Source organism: Arachis stenosperma, chromosome 3 (assembly GCF_014773155.1).
Source record: "Arachis stenosperma cultivar V10309 chromosome 3, arast.V10309.gnm1.PFL2, whole genome shotgun sequence".
NCBI lineage: Eukaryota > Viridiplantae > Streptophyta > Magnoliopsida > Fabales > Fabaceae > Arachis > Arachis stenosperma.
The window spans coordinates 66432056-66452696 of NC_080379.1; the positions used below are offsets into that span (position 1 = coordinate 66432056).

At 39.0% G+C, this 20641-nt stretch overlaps 1 non-coding gene across 1 annotated transcript; it reads right to left on the reverse strand.

Annotated features, from left to right (window-relative positions):
- Window positions 1-20066: 20066 nt before the first annotated feature.
- On the reverse strand, window positions 20067-20174 carry LOC130972522 (small nucleolar RNA R71). The gene has a single exon (XR_009083684.1). It is a non-coding gene; the product is annotated as a small nucleolar RNA R71 (small nucleolar RNA).
- Window positions 20175-20641: the final 467 nt, after the last annotated feature.

A 20641-nucleotide genomic window follows, 5' to 3' on the forward strand; every position in this document is an offset into this window, starting at 1 on the left:
AGTAGTAATTGCATTAATCCATTGAGACACAGCAGAGCTCCTCAACCCCACCAATGGGGTTTAGAGACTCAGGCTGTCAGAGATACAATATGGAATAAAATTGTCATGAGTTGCAAAATAAATCTCTAAAAGTAGTTTTTATACTAAACTAGTAACTTAGGGTTATAAAAATTGAGTAACTAAGTGCAAATAGTGCAGAAATCCACTTCCGGGGCCCACTTGGTGTGTGCTTGGGCTGAGCATTGAAGCTTTTTCGTGCTTAGGCCATCCTTGGAGTTAAACGCCACCCAGGGTGCCAATTTGGGCGTTAAACGCCGGTTTTAGTGCCAGTTCTGGCGTTTTACGCCAGAAAGTTTTAGGCTGGTTTTGGACGCCAGTTTGGGCCATCAAATCTAGAGCAAAGTATGGACTATTATATATTGTTGGAAAGCCCAGGATGTATACTTTCTAATGAAATTGAGGGCGCGCCAATTGAGCTTCTGTAGCTCTAGAAAATCTATTTCGAGTACAGGAGGGTCAGAATCCAACAGCATCTGCAGTCCTTTCTCAGTCTCTAAATCAGATTTTTGCAAGTCTTCAACCATGATATACCTTGGAGGTTGTACACCCTCTGCAACATCAAATGCAACCATCTTGGAAGGAGGCTCCATGACTTGAGGTTCAATTGGAGATTTCGCATCTCCTAAGTCTTCAACCACTTCTTCCTCTGCAACTATTATGGCTTCCTCCACTTGTTCCAATACAAAGCCATGTTTCTCATTGTCCACCGGAATTTCTAGTGTCTCCTTCATGCTACGCTCTTCTTTTGATTCTCCACATGTAGCCACAGGAGTACTTTGAATGCTCAGATGTTAGGAAGCTATTTGATTTACTACATCGGTTAAGGCAGTCGCGAATTCTAGTACATCCCTTTTCATCTTCGCTTGCCCTTGAAGAAGACCACGAAGGATGTCATCCATTGGAGATTGGAGTGGATATGAGGGTTCATTACTTGGTAGGAAGGGTTCATAATAAGAGGGTGGTTCCTCTTGATAAGGATATGGAGGTGGTTCATCTTGATAGGGATATGGAGGTGGTGATTCTTGGGAATTATTGGATTGGAATTGGGGTGGTTCTATGTATGGTTCGTTTGGCTAATAGCGTGGTTGGTATGGTGGATATAGATTAGGGTCATATGGGGGTGTTTGGTGGTAAGGGGCTTGTGAGTATGGTGGTTCAAAGCTATATTGAGGAGGGGGTTCATAGGCGTATGGTGGTGGTTGTTAATAATCAAAGAGTGCTCAGCATAGCCGTCATCTTGGTATGCCTCTTGGAAGGGCTCTTGGTTATAGTATGTTGGTGGAGGTTGTTGCTAAGAGGGTTGATCAAATCCTTGTGGCTCCTCCCATCTTTGGTTGTCCCATTCTTGATGCATGTTCTCATTGTAATCTCCTCTCCCTGCAACATAATTATAAACTCATAGCCAAAGATGTGAGAGTTCATGGTAGCTAAAGGAAATAGAAACTAATAAAAATTAATGAAATTAAACTCCTAAAACTAGAAATACTAACAACAATATAAGATAAAAATTTGAAAAAGGTTTAAATTTTAAAAAGGTTCGATTTTTAAAATTTTAAATTTAAATTTTGAAATTTGAATTTTGAATTTTGGAATTTAAATATTGAAATCTGAAATTTGATTTTGAAATAAAATAAGATAAGATTTTGAGAAAGATATGATTTTTGAAAAAGATTTGAATTTTAAAATTTAAAACTAAGATAAGATAAGATAAGAATTTTAAAATAAAAATCTGAATTTTTTTTATGTAATTTTCAAAAAATTCAGTTAAAATAAAGAGAAAATATATTTTTTGAATTTAATGAGGAAAGAGAAAAAACAATAAAATGACACCAAACTCAAAATTTTTAGATCAAAGAGAAGAAAACAAACAAGAAAAATATTTACAATAACCAATAATAAGGCACACGTTTGCAATTCCCCGGCAACGGCGCCATTTTGATGATCGGATTTCTATCGGTGGAGAAATTCACAAATATAATCGCATTGTAAGTATAGTTTCTAAACCAACATAGAATCCTTTCGTACAAAAGTTTTGGTTGTCATAAGTAACAAAACCCAATAAAATTTATAACCCGAAGTATTCAAACCTCGGGTCGTCTTCTCAAGGAATTGCAGGGAGGTGTGTTTTATTATTGGTTATGAAAAATAGTATTTTTGGATTTTTGAAAGGTTGAACAAGAGAAATAAATTACAGGAATTAATAAATTAATAGCTAAGAAAACTCTTAGCAAGGTATGAAAATTAGAAGTCCTATCCTAGTTATCTTTATCAATTGTGATGAGAATTGCTCGTTGCTCCCACTTAGTAAACCTCTAACTATGAAGGTAAGTCAAGTGGATAAATCAATATGAATCCTCAAGTCCTACTCAATTCCCAAAGAAAGACTAGAGTTAGTGAAATACAAGTCATTTAGCAACTTCCAATTATCAATCAACAAAAGAGTTTGATAACTCAAGAGTCTCTAATTACTCAACCAAAGCCAAGAATATAGAAAGCTAAATAAAAATCATATATCTGAAATACCTCAAACTGAATTAATAAAAGAAATAAAATCTAACATGGAAAAGTTCATAAATTAAATTGGGAAAATAAATAAAAGGAACATTGAACCTGGAAATTGAGAAGAAGAAATCATAAATCCTTTAAGAGTAATCCTAATCCTAAATCCTAAGAGAGAGGAGAGAGCCTCTCTCTCTCTCTCTAAAACTACATCTAAAAACTAAAATTGTGAATTATGAATGAATTGTTTCTTGAGTCTCTGCATGTTCCCTGGCTTTATTCTGTGTTTCTGGGCCAAAAATTGGGTCAAAACGTGACCCAAAATCGCCCCCAGTGTTTTCGGAATTTTCTGCAGATCGCGCATGTCACGCGTACGCGTCGGTCACGCATACGCATCGTTTGACGATTTTCTTCTCCGCGCTTGCGCGTCAAGAACATGCTCGCGTCATTTGTGCGAATTCCAATCCACGCGTACGCGTCAAGCACGCGTACACATCATTGTGATTTTGTCCAAATTGCGCGCACGAGTCAGCCATGCGTGCGCATCGTTGCTCGCTGGTTGTCTTCTTTATTTCTTGTGCTCCTTTCCTTTTTGCAAGCTTCCTCTCCATTCTCTAAGCCATTCCTGCCCTATAACGCCTGAAACACTTAACACACAGATCATGACATCGAATGGTATAAAGGAGAATTAAAATACACAGTAAAAATATCTCTAGGAAGCAAGTTTACAATCATAGAACAACTTTGGGAAGGAATTGTAATATCATGATAATCATATGAATAAGTGGGCAAGAATTTGATAAAAACCACTCAATTAAACACAATATAAACCATAAAATAGTTGTTTATCAATCTCCCCACACTTAAACATTAGCATGTCCTCATGCTTAGCTTAAGGAGATAAAATAAATGAGTAGGGAAAAAGCAAGACTCATGCAATGCAACCTATGAATGTGAATGCAACTACATGCTAGGATGTTTCTATCTACTTGGTTAAAAACAAACAAGTTCTCCAAGACAAATGCAAACTAAATTACACTAATTCAAATCATACCATAAAAAGCAAGTAAGCTTGTAAGAAGATAGCTCATGAAAGCAGGGAATATAGAATCAAACACTGAACCCTTACTGGTAGTGTATATCACTCTAATCTCTCAAGTGTATAGGGTAATTCACTCTACTCTTCTCTAATCATGCTTTCTAAACTTTGTTCTTCATCTAACCAATCAACAAATATTTAGTATACCAATGCAAACATCATGAGGTCTTTTCAGGGTTGTAATGGAGCTAAGGTAAGGATGAGGGTATATGTATGGCCAAGTGAGCTATAATATGAATCTTTGACTAACCTAAGCTCTCACCTATACACATACTCTATATACTTTTAAATTCATGCCTAGCTACCCAAAATTCCTACTTTTGTACAATTTCCATACTCATGTACCAAATTTTTGATATTTCTTTACTTTTATCACATATGCATTGATCTTTATCAAAGCTTAACATTGGGGTAATTTTAACCCCTTATTCACTTACTTATTTATTGAATATTTTTGGATTTTTTTAATAGAGAAATAAACATAACTTATCAATGCACATGGATTTTCCATTATTTTTCTATTTTGGTTTTTCATGAGTAGGTTCTCAAATTCCCAATATTCAAATAAATTAGAAATATGATACATTCCCTTATTAACCCATGTTCCCACAGTTTCCCCACACTTAGTTGATGCATAATCTCTATCTTAAGCTATCCAAAGATTTAATTTGGGATAATTAATTATTTTTCTCCTTAAGGCTAGTGATGTGGTTATAGAACGAAAAGGGATTAAAAAGTTCAAGGTGGCTAACAAGGGTGACATAAAGGGGTAGGCTTATCTGGGATAAGTGAGTTAATAATCAAATATGGCCTCAATCATATGCAAGCATGTAAATATACTAAACAATGGACATATAGACTGGAACAAAATATAGATTGCAATCATAGAGAAGAAAAACACACAAAAATGAAATATTATGGTTAAACAATGTAACCATATAAATAAGCTCAAAATCTCACAGGTTGTGTGTTCTGATGTGTGGAAAACGATCCAACACAAAACTCACCGGCAAGTGTACCGGGTCGCATCAAGTAATAATAACTCACATGAGTGAGGTCGATCCCACAGGGATTGAAGGATTGAGCAATTTTAGTTTAGTGGGTGGTTTAGTCAAGCGAATCAAGTTTTGGTTGAGTGATTTGTGTTTATCAGAAATTAAATGACAGTAAATGTAAAGGGGGAAGGGAGAAATGCAGTAAAATAAAGAACAGAAGAGTAAAAGTGCAGAAACTTAAAGAGCAAGAAAGTAAATGACTGAAACTTAAAGTGCAAGAAAGGTAAATTGCAGTAACTTAAATGGCAAGTAATGTAAATTGCTTGAATGTAAAAGGGAATTGAGGAATGGGATTGCAGGATCTAAACGAAAGAAAAGTAAATTGCAGTAATGAAGGTAGCAGAAATTGAATTGGATGCAAGCAGAAATTTAAACAGCAAGGAAATTAAAGTGCAGTAAAGGTTCACAGAGGAACCAAAAGTGATCTCAGGATCCCAAGGGCTTAGGTAGCAGAGCCTAAAACCCAATTTCCTTCCCAGATCTGAAGTTACTAAGCAATTGACAGAAAATTAAAGATGAAGCAGTAGAAGAACAGAATTTGGATTGAATTATGCAGAAAATATAATGCAAAGAGTTTGAATGGGAATTGGGACAGAATTTCCCCAATTTCACACATCCACAACTCAGAAAACAGAAGAGTAGAATTGCCCAAGGGAATTGAGGAAGGAGATCAATCAACTCTCCCTTGATCCTCTGAAGTCTCGGCCAATTCTCTCCAGAACAATTCCAAGAGAGTCAAAGCTCCAAAGGAATGTGAAAATGAAAATTCAAAAGCCAAGGTAAAAGTAAAAATTCAAAAGTGAGCATAAAGGTCCTAATTACATCAAACTAAGTCCTATTTATACACTTTCTATTCTTGGATAATGGGATTTGGATGGGCTTTTGGATTGGTGAAGAAATGAATTCAAATTTATTTTTAATTTGAATTTTGGCCCAAAAACCACTCCCAGGAGGCTGCCCTGCCCTTGTGGAGAGCAGGGCAGAAAATTGATGCATGGTGGTGTGATTTGGTGCGGCCTTGGTGCTTGTGATGCGAGTCTGTGCGCGCCAGAGGCTGCCCTGCCCGCGCCAAGGGCAGGGCGGGAAAGTTGGTGCTGCCAAGGTTGAAGCGTGCGTGCGTTGGTGCTGCCAGAGGAGGAATTTGGTGCGCCAGGAAAGGAAATTGGCGCGCGGGACGCGCGTTGGTGCTTTGGAGGCTGCCCTGCCCGCGCCAAGGGCAGGGCAGGATTTGCTTCTCTTGGCTCCAAGGCACCATTTTGTGCTCTGCCCTTGGAGTGGGCAGGGCAAGGTTGCCTTGTCTTGGTTCGGTCACTTAGTGCTGCCCTCCTAGAGGGCATTCTGCCCTTGTGGAGGGCAAGGTTGCTTCCCCCATTAGTTGAGGCACGCTTCTCCCTTCTTTGGCCACGCTTCCCTTTTCTTTTCTTTTCTTCACCTAAAATAAACCAAACAACCACTCAAAGTATCACTAAATTCAAGAGGCTTATAAATCAATTAAAATGCAATTAAAATTAGCTTAAACCTCATGATTTATCATTAATTTAATAGTGGTTGCTTGATTTAGAGAAGTTATGCATTTTTACTCCAAATCACTAACTTAGGATGCAAGAAAGTGCATAAATGCTAACAAAACAAGTGAAATTAGCTTGAAAAATGGGTATATGATGACTTGTCATCACAACACCAAACTTAAACCTTGCTTGTCCCCAAGCAAGCATCAAAACTAAGAGTAAATGATATGAATAAGAAAAGAACATAAATCCTTATTATGCAGATAGCAGAACTTCAATTTATGGGGCATTTATGCAGACAATGATACTCACTTATTGTTGCTGCTGCATAATACATATCTTTATTCAAAGGCTTGCTAAACTTGCTGTTATAAGACTCACCTTTTACTCACTCCCTTGCTAACTCTTCTTGGCTCATAATGCTTTAATAAGCTTTTTATTCTTTAAGAGGTTTGGTGTTAAATGTTGCAGCTTAGCCTTTGGCTTCATTTTCTTTTATTTTGCTCAACATCTTTCCACCACAGACACTTAGCTCACTAATTCTTCCTAGGATCATTGATGCCCAGCATCTCTTTGGATCACTAAGTGCTTTGTATCTAAGTTGCTCTTTATTGTGGATTTTCAATTGGCCATCCCAAATCAGTTGATCTAAGTGACCGGGTTTCAAAATACCCCTTAGAATTTACTCATCCAAGCAGATCTCAGTACAAGAACACCACAGGCATTTGTCCTAAGGTTCAAACCATTGGTGTCCAACCTTTATTCTTTGTTTTTTTTCTTGCCATTTTGGCTTTTTCCTTCCTTTTTCTTTCTGTTTTTGTTACCAAGGGTTGTTTCATTATTGATAGGAGTCTTTGTAATAGCAAGCTAACTTACAATTGAATGGGAATGATATTATGCAACATTTATTTCATGAGTTATGCATTTAATCAAACACATGTGCCACCACCAACTTCCATTCATACTCATGCAACATTGGATTTTTTTTACTTTTCAATTCAAACCAAACTCTTTTATTTAAGCATATGGGAAACAAAGCAATATTTAAAGCTAAGTGATGGATACAAGCATTGTGCAGACTTGGCATTTTCACAAACAATTTCACTTGTAGCTAAATGAACACTTTAGCAAGAAATACACTGGCTTCCAGATTTGAAACATCACACAGCAGCAAGGATTAAGTTCAGATACAACCTTTGAAGTTGCAGCCCTTTGATTTTTCTTTCTGATATGTCCTCTTTGAGTTACAATGCATAATGTCTTCAAATATTGGCTTATATCCTGCATAGTTCTCAAAGTTGCTTGATTCTCAAGCCCTTAATTACATGGTTAGTAAGCATAATACTGAGTGTGGCTCTTGAATTGATTTTGGTGTATGAACACCAAACTTAATTGTTTTGCCACTGTCTCAGATGTACCAAATTAACCATAAGTGAAACCATGTATCCTTGCTATAGGTTAAATGAAACAAAAGCTAGAAAACAATTTAACAGTTGAATAATATGTTTGCTTGCTTGGAGCTAGAATCATGCAAGAGATGAGAATGTGTTAAATGAAATTTTTGGTGGAACACCAAACTTAAAAGTCCTCATTCTCCCTCAAATTGTTTTGGTGTGCAACACCAAACTTAGCTCCTTGCAATACATACCAATTGTTCAACATTTTTATTGAAAACAAGCTATGAAAAGAAACTACCTCAGGTTGGGTTGCCTCCCAACAAGCGCTCTTTTATTGTCATTAGCTTGACATTTTCATTTCTGCTTATCATGGAGGTCGGAAATCAGAGTGCCTTAACTTGTCTGTCTTCACTGTGAACTTCCTTCCGGTTTCCTCTTTGATGACTTCTATACATTCTTGTGAAAGGATCTTAGTCACCGTGTAGTGTTCAGACAACTGTGGGGATACCTTCAAGGGTTGAATATTGATCATCACTCGATCCCCTAGTGAAAACTTTCCAGTGAGGATTTTTTTCTTTTCTTTAGTTCTATCCTCTGCTTCCTCTTGAAAGAATTCCTTGTTGTATTGTTCTTGGCTGGTGCTTCCTTTGTCCAGTATTTTCTCGTTGTCCTCCATGATCCCTTTCCATCCTTCCTTCTTTGTAGCATCTTTGTTGTTGGTTGGTTTATCTTCATTGGTTTTGAAGAAAATATCTGATTTCTTCTCACCCATTTCTGCAAATTGCTTCGCTAGTTGAGCTATCTGCTCCTCAAGCCCTCTCATTAACATCTCTTGGTTCTTTGTTGTTTCTTCTTGATGTTTCATCATTCTCTCCATTAGGATCTCCAAGTTTGTGATTCTCTGAGAGTCTTGCGAGGTTGGTTGGTGATGACATGTTGAAGGTAGGAAGGGTGGGTGTGGTGGAGGCATGTAATGGTTGTTATTGCTGTAATGGTATTTTTGATGATTTATGAAGTTCGGGTTGTTATAATGGAATTCCCTTGGTCTGTGATTTTGGTACTCACCCCTTCTCCAGTTAAGATGGGTTTGGGAGTGTATGTGTTGTGGGTATTGGCTTTGGGTGGTATTAGTGGGGGGAAGATGTTGATTGGTTGTGGTCATGGAATTGTCCTGGCGAAAACTTCCTTGTTCCTGATGTTGAAACTCCCTCATTCTCAGATAGGAATGGGGTCTCCATGGTGGAAATTTGGCATTCACTGCAGCAGATGTTTCCATGTTTTGCTGTGGTTGAGGATGCATCTGTTTGTTTTGGTCCTTGAACGCATTCACTCCTTCAATATTTGCCACTTCTTCTTCTGAGATTGCACTATGTGGTTTCTCAGATGGATGTTGGTTGTTGGTTCCTTTGTCATTGAAGTCTGTAATTCCTTGAGCATTTGTTGTTGCTTTGAGTAGGCCATCTGAGAAGTAGTCCACTGCTTTTCTTGTTTCTGGGGTCAATCCTTCATAGAAAGCTCGGAAGCCCACTTTATCAGTTGCTCTCTTGTATCTTTCCCAGGCTGTGAAGAGTGGTTCTTCGTCCCCTTGTGTGAATAGATGTTTCTCCTCTTTCAGCTGGATGATCTGTTTGGATGAGGTGAATTTGGCCAGAAATTTGATGACCAAATCATCCCAACTAGTGATACTTCCTTGGGGAAAAGTTTCAAACCATTGTGCAGCTTCACCCTTCAATGAAAAAGGGAATAATAGGATCTTGTAAGTGTCCTGATCTGGGCCATCAGTTTTGATTGCATTGCAAGTTCTCAGGAAAGTAGATATATGTTGTCGAGGATCCTCTGATGGACTTCCATCATAAGAGCAATTGTTCTTGATAAGTGCAATGAGTGGTGGCTTCATGTCATGGTACCCTTTGTCTGTAGAAACTTGATTTCCTGTGATATGCACACAATCAGGGTAGCCCAACAACAACACCCTTGAGAATTAAGTGCAGTTATTTGAAATAGATTGTTAGTGAGTTAGTAGAGGCAATTTCTCAAACAGTTAGTGTGTTAGTGAGAGTTAGAATAACAGAAAAGAAAAAGTGCTTAATCTAGACCTCCACTTCACTTAATCATTGTCAATCTATTTCAATCCCCGGCAACGGCGCCAAAAACTTGATGTGTGGAAAACGATCCAACACAAAACTCACCGGCAAGTGTACCGGGTCGCATCAAGTAATAATAACTCACATGAGTGAGGTCGATCCCACAGGGATTGAAGGATTGAGCAATTTTAGTTTAGTGGGTGGTTTAGTCAAGCGAATCAAGTTTTGGTTGAGTGATTTGTGTTTATCAGAAATTAAATGACAGTAAATGTAAAGGGGGAAGGGAGAAATGCAGTAAAATAAAGAACAGAAGAGTAAAAGTGCAGAAACTTAAAGAGCAAGAAAGTAAATGACTGAAACTTAAAGTGCAAGAAAGGTAAATTGCAGTAACTTAAATGGCAAGTAATGTAAATTGCTTGAATGTAAAAGGGAATTGAGGAATGGGATTGCAGGATCTAAACGAAAGAAAAGTAAATTGCAGTAATGAAGGTAGCAGAAATTGAATTGGATGCAAGCAGAAATTTAAACAGCAAGGAAATTAAAGTGCAGTAAAGGTTCACAGAGGAACCAAAAGTGATCTCAGGATCCCAAGGGCTTAGGTAGCAGAGCCTAAAACCCAATTTCCTTCCTAGATCTGAAGTTACTAAGCAATTGACAGAAAATTAAAAATGAAGCAGTAGAAGAACAGAATTTGGATTGAATTATGCAGAAAATATAATGCAAAGAGTTTGAATGGGAATTGGGACAGAATTTCCCCAATTTCACACATCCACAACTCAGAAAACAGAAGAGTAGAATTGCCCAAGGGAATTGAGGAAGGAGATCAATCAACTCTCCCTTGATCCTCTGAAGTCTCGGCCAATTCTCTCCAGAACAATTCCAAGAGAGTCAAAGCTCCAAAGGAATGTGAAAATGAAAATTCAAAAGCCAAGGTAAAAGTAAAAATTCAAAAGTGAGCATAAAGGTCCTAATTACATCAAACTAAGTCCTATTTATACACTTTCTATTCTTGGATAATGGGATTTGGATGGGCTTTTGGATTGGTGAAGAAATGAATTCAAATTTATTTTTAATTTGAATTTTGGCCCAAAAACCACTCCCAGGAGGCTGCCCTGCCCTTGTGGAGGGCAGGGCAGAAAATTGATGCATGGTGGTGTGATTTGGTGCGGCCTTGGTGCTTGTGATGCGAGTCTGTGCGCGCCAGAGGCTGCCCTGCCCGCGCCAAGGGCAGGGCGGGAAAGTTGGTGCTGCCAAGGTTGAAGCGTGCGTGCGTTGGTGCTGCCAGAGGAGGAATTTGGTGCGCCAGGAAAGGAAATTGGCGCGCGGGACGCGCGTTGGTGCTTTGGAGGCTGCCCTGCCCGCGCCAAGGGCAGGGCAGGATTTGCTTCTCTTGGCTCCAAGGCACCATTTTGTGCTCTGCCCTTGGAGTGGGCAGGGCAAGGTTGCCTTGTCTTGGTTCGGTCACTTAGTGCTGCCCTCCTAGAGGGCATTCTGCCCTTGTGGAGGGCAAGGTTGCTTCCCCCATTAGTTGAGGCACGCTTCTCCCTTCTTTGGCCACGCTTCCCTTTTCTTTTCTTTTCTTCACCTAAAATAAACCAAACAACCACTCAAAGTATCACTAAATTCAAGAGGCTTATAAATCAATTAAAATGCAATTAAAATTAGCTTAAACCTCATGATTTATCATTAATTTAATAGTGGTTGCTTGATTTAGAGAAGTTATGCATTTTTACTCCAAATCACTAACTTAGGATGCAAGAAAGTGCATAAATGCTAACAAAACAAGTGAAATTAGCTTGAAAAATGGGTATATGATGACTTGTCATCACAACACCAAACTTAAACCTTGCTTGTCCCCAAGCAAGCATCAAAACTAAGAGTAAATGATATGAATAAGAAAAGAACATAAATCCTTATTATGCAGATAGCAGAACTTCAATTTATGGGGCATTTATGCAGACAATGATACTCACTTATTGTTGCTGCTGCATAATACATATCTTTATTCAAAGGCTTGCTAAACTTGCTGTTATAAGACTCACCTTTTACTCACTCCCTTGCTAACTCTTCTTGGCTCATAATGCTTTAATAAGCTTTTTATTCTTTAAGAGGTTTGGTGTTAAATGTTGCAGCTTAGCCTTTGGCTTCATTTTCTTTTATTTTGCTCAACATCTTTCCACCACAGACACTTAGCTCACTAATTCTTCCTAGGATCATTGATGCCCAGCATCTCTTTGGATCACTAAGTGCTTTGTATCTAAGTTGCTCTTTATTGTGAATTTTCAATTGGCCATCCCAAATCAGTTGATCTAAGTGACCGGGTTTCAAAATACCCCTTAGAATTTACTCATCCAAGCAGATCTCAGTACAAGAACACCACAGGCATTTGTCCTAAGGTTCAAACCATTGGTGTCCAACCTTTATTCTTTGTTTTTTTTCTTGCCATTTTGGCTTTTTCCTTCCTTTTTCTTTCTGTTTTTGTTACCAAGGGTTGTTTCATTATTGATAGGAGTCTTTGTAATAGCAAGCTAACTTACAATTGAATGGGAATGATATTATGCAACATTTATTTCATGAGTTATGCATTTAATCAAACACATGTGCCACCACCAACTTCCATTCATACTCATGCAACATTGGATTTTTTTTTACTTTTCAATTCAAACCAAACTCTTTTATTTAAGCATATGGGAAACAAAGCAATATTTAAAGCTAAGTGATGGATACAAGCATTGTGCAGACTTGGCATTTTCACAAACAATTTCACTTGTAGCTAAATGAACACTTTAGCAAGAAATACACTGGCTTCCAGATTTGAAACATCACACAGCAGCAAGGATTAAGTTCAGATACAACCTTTGAAGTTGCAGCCCTTTGATTTTTCTTTCTGATATGTCCTCTTTGAGTTACAATGCATAATGTCTTCAAATATTGGCTTATATCCTGCATAGTTCTCAAAGTTGCTTGATTCTCAAGCCCTTAATTACATGGTTAGTAAGCATAATACTGAGTGTGGCTCTTGAATTGATTTTGGTGTATGAACACCAAACTTAATTGTTTTGCCACTGTCTGGGTGGGTTAATGCCAAATGATGAGGGTCTCAATTACATGGTAGCTACAACATGCAAGCGAGAAAATAATAGAAGCACATGGCATACCAGTGGTGCAAAATTTGCAACAAAGGGGAGGAGTGTGGGTAATGAAAGACAATATAAATTCATGTCAATGCAAAATTAATACAAGTATCATAAAAGATTAGCATTGACTTAAATAATATTACCCAACAGTGTAAAACAAGTCACTGAGCACCAAAATAATACCAAAAAAGACGCAACAGTTGAATATGAACAAGTAACACCAATGGAAAAATAATAAATTTAGAAAAAAAAAGAAAACTATGCACAAAATTAAAATGCAATGAATGAAATATGCAAATAAATTAAGTAAAATAGAATTGAAGTGAAGAGGGATGAGAAGTTAAAGAGATAAAGTAAGAAAGAAAGAAGAAAGAAGAAAAGATAGAAGAAATTAGGATTAGAAAACAAAAGATAAGATAATTGGTGCTGATTTGGATAATTTGTGCGGCGCAGGCGACGCGGACGCGTGAGTGACGCGATCGCGTGGTGTGCGATAAGGTCAGGTGATACGGACACGTGGGTCACGCGATCGCGTGGCCTGATTTGTGCGATTAACACGAGTGCAGCCTCGCGTTCGTGCAACTCTCTGTTTCAAACTCATTTTGCCAAAAATCTGGGTGACGCGATCGCATGAATGGCCATTTTTGAAAAACGATGCGGATGCGTGAGGCATGTGTTCGCGTGGTAAGGCTTGTGTTACTAGCACGAGTCCAGCCCTACTCCATCATAACTCTCTGCCATGCACCCATTTACGTTGTTTTTACAGGGCCACGCGTTCGCGTGGGTGACGCGGACGCGTGGGGAGGCTATTTCGCAAACGACGCAAACATGTCAGCGACACGGTCGCGTGGGCATATTTGTGCCTGAGGCACGCCTCCAGCCACGCTTTCGCGTGACTTTCTGTTCACTTTTCTTTTCTTCCTAATGCACTTGTGACGAGGACGCGTCAGCGACGCTTACGCGTCGCGTGCTTTTTTTATGCAAAATGTAGATGCAGCATGCAAATGCTAATGCAGATGTTATGAATAATTCGAGGTTCAATAAAATAAAATAAAACTCAAAAACAAACAAAAATAAATAAAATTATAATTGAAAAAGGAAAGATCATACCATGGTGGGTTGTCTCCCACCTAGCACTTTTAGTTAAAGTTCTTAAGTTGGACATTTGGTGAGCTCCCTGCTATGGTGGCTTGTGCTTGAATTCATCCGAAAATCTCCACCAATGTTTGGAATTCCAGTATCCTTCGGGATCCCAAACTAGGTGCAAAAAGCCTTCAAGTAAGTTAAAGCAAGTGACAAGGCCCCAATAGTATTGATTTCTAGACTGAATTCTGGGGTCCCAAATCTTGCTTTTGCACCCGTCTTCTTGTTGAACAATATTGTTCTATCTGGGTGGCAAGCAGTCTAAATTCTCACTGAAGCAGCCAAACAACATCCTAAACCTATTCAATTGAGCTCTACACCAACCTTTGCGTTTAAACTTTGAGCACACAATCATGTTGAACTTGCTTGACAACTCCAACCACTAACCATCTTCCTATTACTCTTAATGCCACAAAGAGCTCTAAGTTGACCATCCGTCTCCAGTAGCCCATATTCAAGTGAGAAATTAAAGTATAAGGATAGGAATTTTACCCACTTGAATGTTGTGTTGGACAGTAATGGCATTGGGAGAGGTGTTTCTAATGAATTTGTAAGCTCTATTCCCTTGTGTTCTTCTCTGACATCTTCCACCTCTTTGCAAGCTTCTTTAATATCAACCTCTTCCTCTTGGGAGCTTTCTTCCACTTCAATCTCTTCTTCATTGCTTACCAAGGGCATGGGAGGTTGTGCTTCTTCTTCTTTAACCTTCATCTCTTGATCAACCTCTTCCAAGTCTTCAACCATGATATACCTCGGAGGTTGTACACCCTCCGAAACATCAAATGCAACTGTCTTGGAAGGAGGCTCCATGACTTGAGGTTCACTTGGAGGTTTCGCATCTCCTAAGTCTTCAACCACTTCTTCCTCTGCAACTATTATGGCTTCCTCCACTTGTTCCAATACAAAGCCATGTTTCTCATTGTCCACCGGAGTTTCTAGTGTCTCTTTCATGCTACGCTCTTCCTTTGATTCTCTACATGTAGCCACAGGAGTACTTTGAGTGCTCAGATGTTGGGAATTCTAGTACATCCCTTTTCATCTTCGCTTGCCCTTGAAGAAGACCACGAATGATGTCATCCATTGGAGATTGGGATGGATATGAGGGTTCATTACTTGGGAGGAAGGGTTCGTGATAAGAGGGTGGTTTCTCTTGATAAGGATATGGAGGTGGTTCATCTTGATAGGGATATGGAGGTGGTATATATTGAGGTGGTGGTTTTTGGGAATAATTGGGTTGGAATTGGGGTGGTTCTATGTATGGTTCATTTGGATCAAAGTGTGGTTGGTATAGTGGATATGGATTAGGGTCATATGGGGGTGTTTGGTGGTAAGGGGCTTGTGAGTATGGTGGTTCAAAGCTATGTTGAGGAGGGGGTTCATAGGCGTATGGTGGTGGTTGTTGATAATCAAAAAAGTGCTCACCATAGCCATCATCTTGGTATGCCTCTTGGAAGGGCTCTTGGTTATAGTATGTTGGTGGATGTTGTTGCCAAGAGGGTTGATCAAATCCTTGTGGCTCTGGTGGACGAAATTGTGATCAACAATATTGGCTCTTTGGTATGTGCACAAAAACATTAACTCAGCACTTTCTTTCCACAATCTCGTTCAACTAACCAGCAAGTGTACTGGGTCGTCCAAGTAATAAACCTTACGTGAGTAAGGGTCGATCCCACAGAGATTGTTGGTATGAAGCAAGCTATGGTCACCTTGTAAATCTCAGTTAGGCAGATTAAATTGGTTTATGGATTTTCGAATAATTAATAATAAATAGAAAATAAAAAGGGATAGAAATACTTATGTAAATCAATAGTGGGAATTTCAGATAGGCGTGTGGAGATGCTGTGCTCCTCTTGAATCTCTACTTTCTTATTGCTTTCACCCAATCCTTCTTACTCCTTTCCATGGCAAGCTGTATGTAGGGCATCACCATCACCAATGGCTACTTTTAATCCTCTCGGGAAAATGGTCCTATGCGCTGTCACTGCACGGCTAATCGTCTGGAGGCATCACCCTTGATAATGGCTACATCCCATCCTCTCAGTGAAAACGGTCCAAATGCTCTGTCACAACACGGCTAATCATCTGTCGGTTCTCAATCAGGTTGGAATAGAATCCATTGATTCTTTTGTGTTTGTCATCACGCCCAGCCTTCAGGAGTTTGAAGCTCGTCACAGTCATTCAATACCGGAATCTTACTCGGAATACCACAGACAAGGTTAGACTTTCCAGATTCCCGGAATCCTACTCGGAATACCACACACAAGGTTAGACTTTCCGGATCCTCATGAATGCCACCATCTATCTAGCTTATACCACGAAGATTCTGTTGGGGAATCTAAGAGATATGCGCCCGGCCTAAGGTAGAACGGAAGTGGTTGTCAATCACTGATGAGCGGATAATTTGTACGCTTTTTGGCATTGTTTTTAGTATGTTTTTAGTAGTTTTAGTTCAGTTCTTAGTATATTTTTATTAGTTTTTAGTTTAAATTCACTTTTCTGGACTTTACTATGAGTTTGTGTATTTTTTTGTGATTTCAGGTATTTTCTGGCTGAAATTGAGGGACCTGAGCAAAAATCTGATTCAGAGACTGAAAAGGACTGCAGATGCTGTTGGATTCTGACCTCCCTGCACTCGAAGTGGATTTTCTGGAGCTACAGAAGCCCAATTGGCGCGCTCTCAACGGCGTTGAAAAGTAGACATCCTGGGCTTTCCAGCAATATATGATAGTCCATACTTTGCCCAAGATTTAATGGCCCAAACCGGCGTTTAAAGTCACCTTCAGATTTCCCAGCGTTAAACGCCGGAACTGGCACCTAAATGGGAGTTAAACGCCCAAACTGGCATAAAAGCTGGCGTTTAACTCCAAGAAGAGTCTCTACACGAAAATGCTTCATTGCTCAGCCCAAGCACACACCAAGTGGGCCCGGAAGTGGATTTTTATGTCATTTACTCATCTCTGTAAACCTTAGGCTACTAGTTCTCTATAAGTAGGACCTTTTACTATTGTATTTAGATATCTTGGTAGCTATCTTTGTTCTTATGCTATCTTAGATCATTGGGAGGCTGGCCTCACGGCCATGCCTAGACCTTGTTCTTATGTATTTTCAACGGTGGAGTTTCTACACACCATAGATTAAGGTGTGGAGTTCTGCTGTACCTCGAGTATTAATGCAATTACTATTGTTCTTCTATTCAATTCCGCTCATTCTTTGTCCAAGATATCACTTGTTCTTCAACTTGATGAATGTGATGATCCGTGACACTCATCATCATTCTCACCTATGAACGTGTGACTGACAACCACCTCCGTTCTACCTTAGATTAGGTGAATATCTCTTGGATTCCTGATACATGATGCATGGTTGATCGCCTGACAACCGAGTGCTCGCCTGACAAACGAGCCAGCCATTCCGTGAGATCAGAGTCTTCGTGGTATAGGCAAGAACTGATGGCGGCATTCAAGAGAATCCGGAAGGTCTAACCTTGTCTGTGGTATTCTGAGTAGGATTCAATGACTGAATGACTGTGACGTGCTTCAAACTCCTGAAGGCGGGGCGTTAGTGACAGACGCAAAAGAATCACTAGATTCTATTCCGGCCTGATCGAGAACCGACAGATGGATAGCCGTGCCGTGACAGGGTGCGTTGAACATTTCCACTGAGAGGATGGGAGGTAGCCACTGACAACGGTGAAACCCTTGCATAAGCTTGCCATGGAAAGGAGTAAGAAGGATTGGATGAAGACAGTAGGAAAACAGAGAGACGGAAGGGAAAGCATCTTCATACGCTTATCTGAAGCTCTCACCAATGATATACATAAGTATCTCTATCTTTATCTTTATGTTTTATTCATATATCACCCATACCCATTTGAGTCTGCCAGACTAAGATTTACATGGTGACCATAGCTTGCTTCATACCAACAATCTCCGTGGGATCGACCCTTACTCGCGTAAGGTTTATTACTTGGACGACCCAGTGCACTTACTGGTTAGTTGTGCGAAGTTGTGTTTATGCCATGGTATTGAGCACCAAGTCTTTGGAGCCATTACTAGGGATTATTTGAGTTGTAGTGATCATAATTTCGTGCACCAAGTTTTTGGCGCCGTTGCCGGGGATTGTTTTGTGTATGGACAACTGACGGTTCATCTTGTTGCTTAGATTAGGTATTTTTCTTCAGAGTTCTTAAGAATGAGTTCTAGTGTTTCATGATGATCTGTTGAAATCTGGCTGGCTGTGAAGCCATGTCTAATCTTATTGGACCGAGGTTTCAACTGATCATCACAAGAGCTTGTTGATCTCTATCAATCTTGCTATTGGAGCAATGATCTGCTAAGGCTTGGCTGGCCATTGGCCATGTCTAGTGTTTTGGACCGAAGCTTTCTTTGAAAGCTTGGCTGGCTGTGAAGCCATGTCTAATTCCTGGACCGGAGTCTTAGACTAGCATTGCAATGATTCCTGGAATCCAAATTAAGAATTCTGAAACCTTTATTTTCTATTTCCATATAATTTTCGAAAAAGCACAAAAAAATTTCAAAATCATAAAAACCAAAAAGATTTTATGTTTCTTGCTTGAGTCTAGTGTCTAATTTTAAGTTTGGTGTCTTGCATGCATTGTTTATTTGATCTTGGTTCTATTTTCAAGTCAATAGTACAGGGAATTGAAGATTCAGAACATGCAGCAGAGGAATTACACAGAAAAAGCTGGGCGTTCAAAACGCCCAGTGAAGAAGGACAGACTGGCGTTTAAACGCCAGCCAGGGTACTTGGTTGGGCGTTTAACGCCCAAAAAGGTAGTGCATTGGGCGTTAAACGCCAGAATGTGCACCATTCTGGGCGTTTAACGCCAGGATGGCACAAGGGGGAGGATTTTGTTTTCAAATCAATTTTTTTTCAAGTTTTCAAAGTTTTTCAAAATCAAATCTTTTTCAAATCATATCTTTTCAATCAAATGTTTTCAAAATCAATTTCTTTCCTTTTTCAAAGATACTTGCTAACAATTAATGATTTGATTGAACATTTCAAGTATGTTGCCTTTTCTGTTGAGGAAGGTTTAATGTTTGAATCATATCTTTTTCTTGTTAGGCAAGTCATTAATTTTTAAAATCAAATCTTTTTTTTTAAATTGTTTTCAAATAATATCTTTTCAATCATATCTCTTTTTAAACCATAACTTTTTAATCATATCTTTTTTTTATCACATCTTTTTCAAAATAGTTTTCAGTCATATCTTTTTGATTGCTAATTTCAAAATCTTTTTCAAAAATCACTTGATTCCTTTTCCACTTTTAGTTTTCGAAAATTATCAATCAATTTTTCAAAATGTTTTTTAAAATCTTTTTAATTAATTTTCGAAAATTCTCTTCCCCTCTTCTCACATCCTTCTATTTATGGAGTACCACTCCTTCTCAATGCACAATTCGAACTCTATCTGATTAAGTTCGAATTCTTCTACCTCTTTCTTCTATTTTTCTGTTCTTCTGACACCTCAAGGAATCTCTATACTGTGACATAGAGGATTCCACATTTTATTGTTCTCTTCTCTTTCATATAAGCAGTAGCAGAGACAAAGGCATTCTTGTTGAAGCTGACCCTGAACCTGAAAGGACCTTGAAGCGAAAGCTAAGAGAAGCTAAGGCACAACTCTCTGTAGAGGACCTAACAGAAATCTTCAAGGAAGAAGAACCCATGGCAGCCGAAAACAACAACAATGCAAGGAAGGTGCTGGGTGACTTTACTGCACCTACTCCCGATTTCTATGGGAGAAGCATCTCTATCCCTGCCATTGGAGCAAACAACTTTGAGCTTAAGCCTCAATTAGTTTCTCTAATGCAACAGAATTGCAAGTTCCATGGACTTCCATTGGAAGATCCTCATCAGTTCTTAGCTGAATTCTTGCAAATCTGTGACACTGTCAAGACTAATGGGGTTGACCCTGAGGTCTACAGACTTATGTTATTCCCTTTTGCTGTAAGAGACAGAGCTAGGACATGGTTGGACTCACAACCTAAAGAAAGCCTGGACTCATGGGAAAAGCTAGTCAATGCCTTCTTGGCAAAGTTCTTTCCACCTCAAAAATTGAGTAAGCTTAGAGTGGAAGTCCAAACCTTCAGACAGAAGGATGGAGAATCCCTCTATGAAGCTTGGGAAAGATACAAACAATTAATCAGAAAATGTCCTTCTGACATGCTTTCTGAATGGAGCATCATAGGTATTTTCTATGATGGTCTCTCTGAACTATCCAAGATGTCTTTGGATAGCTCTGCTGGAGGATCTCTTCATCTGAAGAAGACGCCTACAGAAGCTCAAGAACTAATTGAAATGGTTGCAAATAACCAATTCATGTACACCTCTGAAAGGAATCCTGTGAACAATGGGACTAATCAGAAGAAAGGAGTTCTTGAGATTGATACTCTGAATGCCATTCTGGCTCAGAACAAGATATTGACTCAACAAGTCAATTTGATTTCTCAAAGTCTGTCTGGAATGCAAAATGCACCAAGCAGTACTAAGGATGCTTCATCTGAAGAAGAAGCTTATGATCCTGAGAACCCTTCAATGGAAGAGGTGAATTACCTAGGAGAACCCTATGGAAACACCTATAATTCTTCATGGAGAAATCATCCAAATTTCTCATGGAAGGATCAACAGAGACCTCA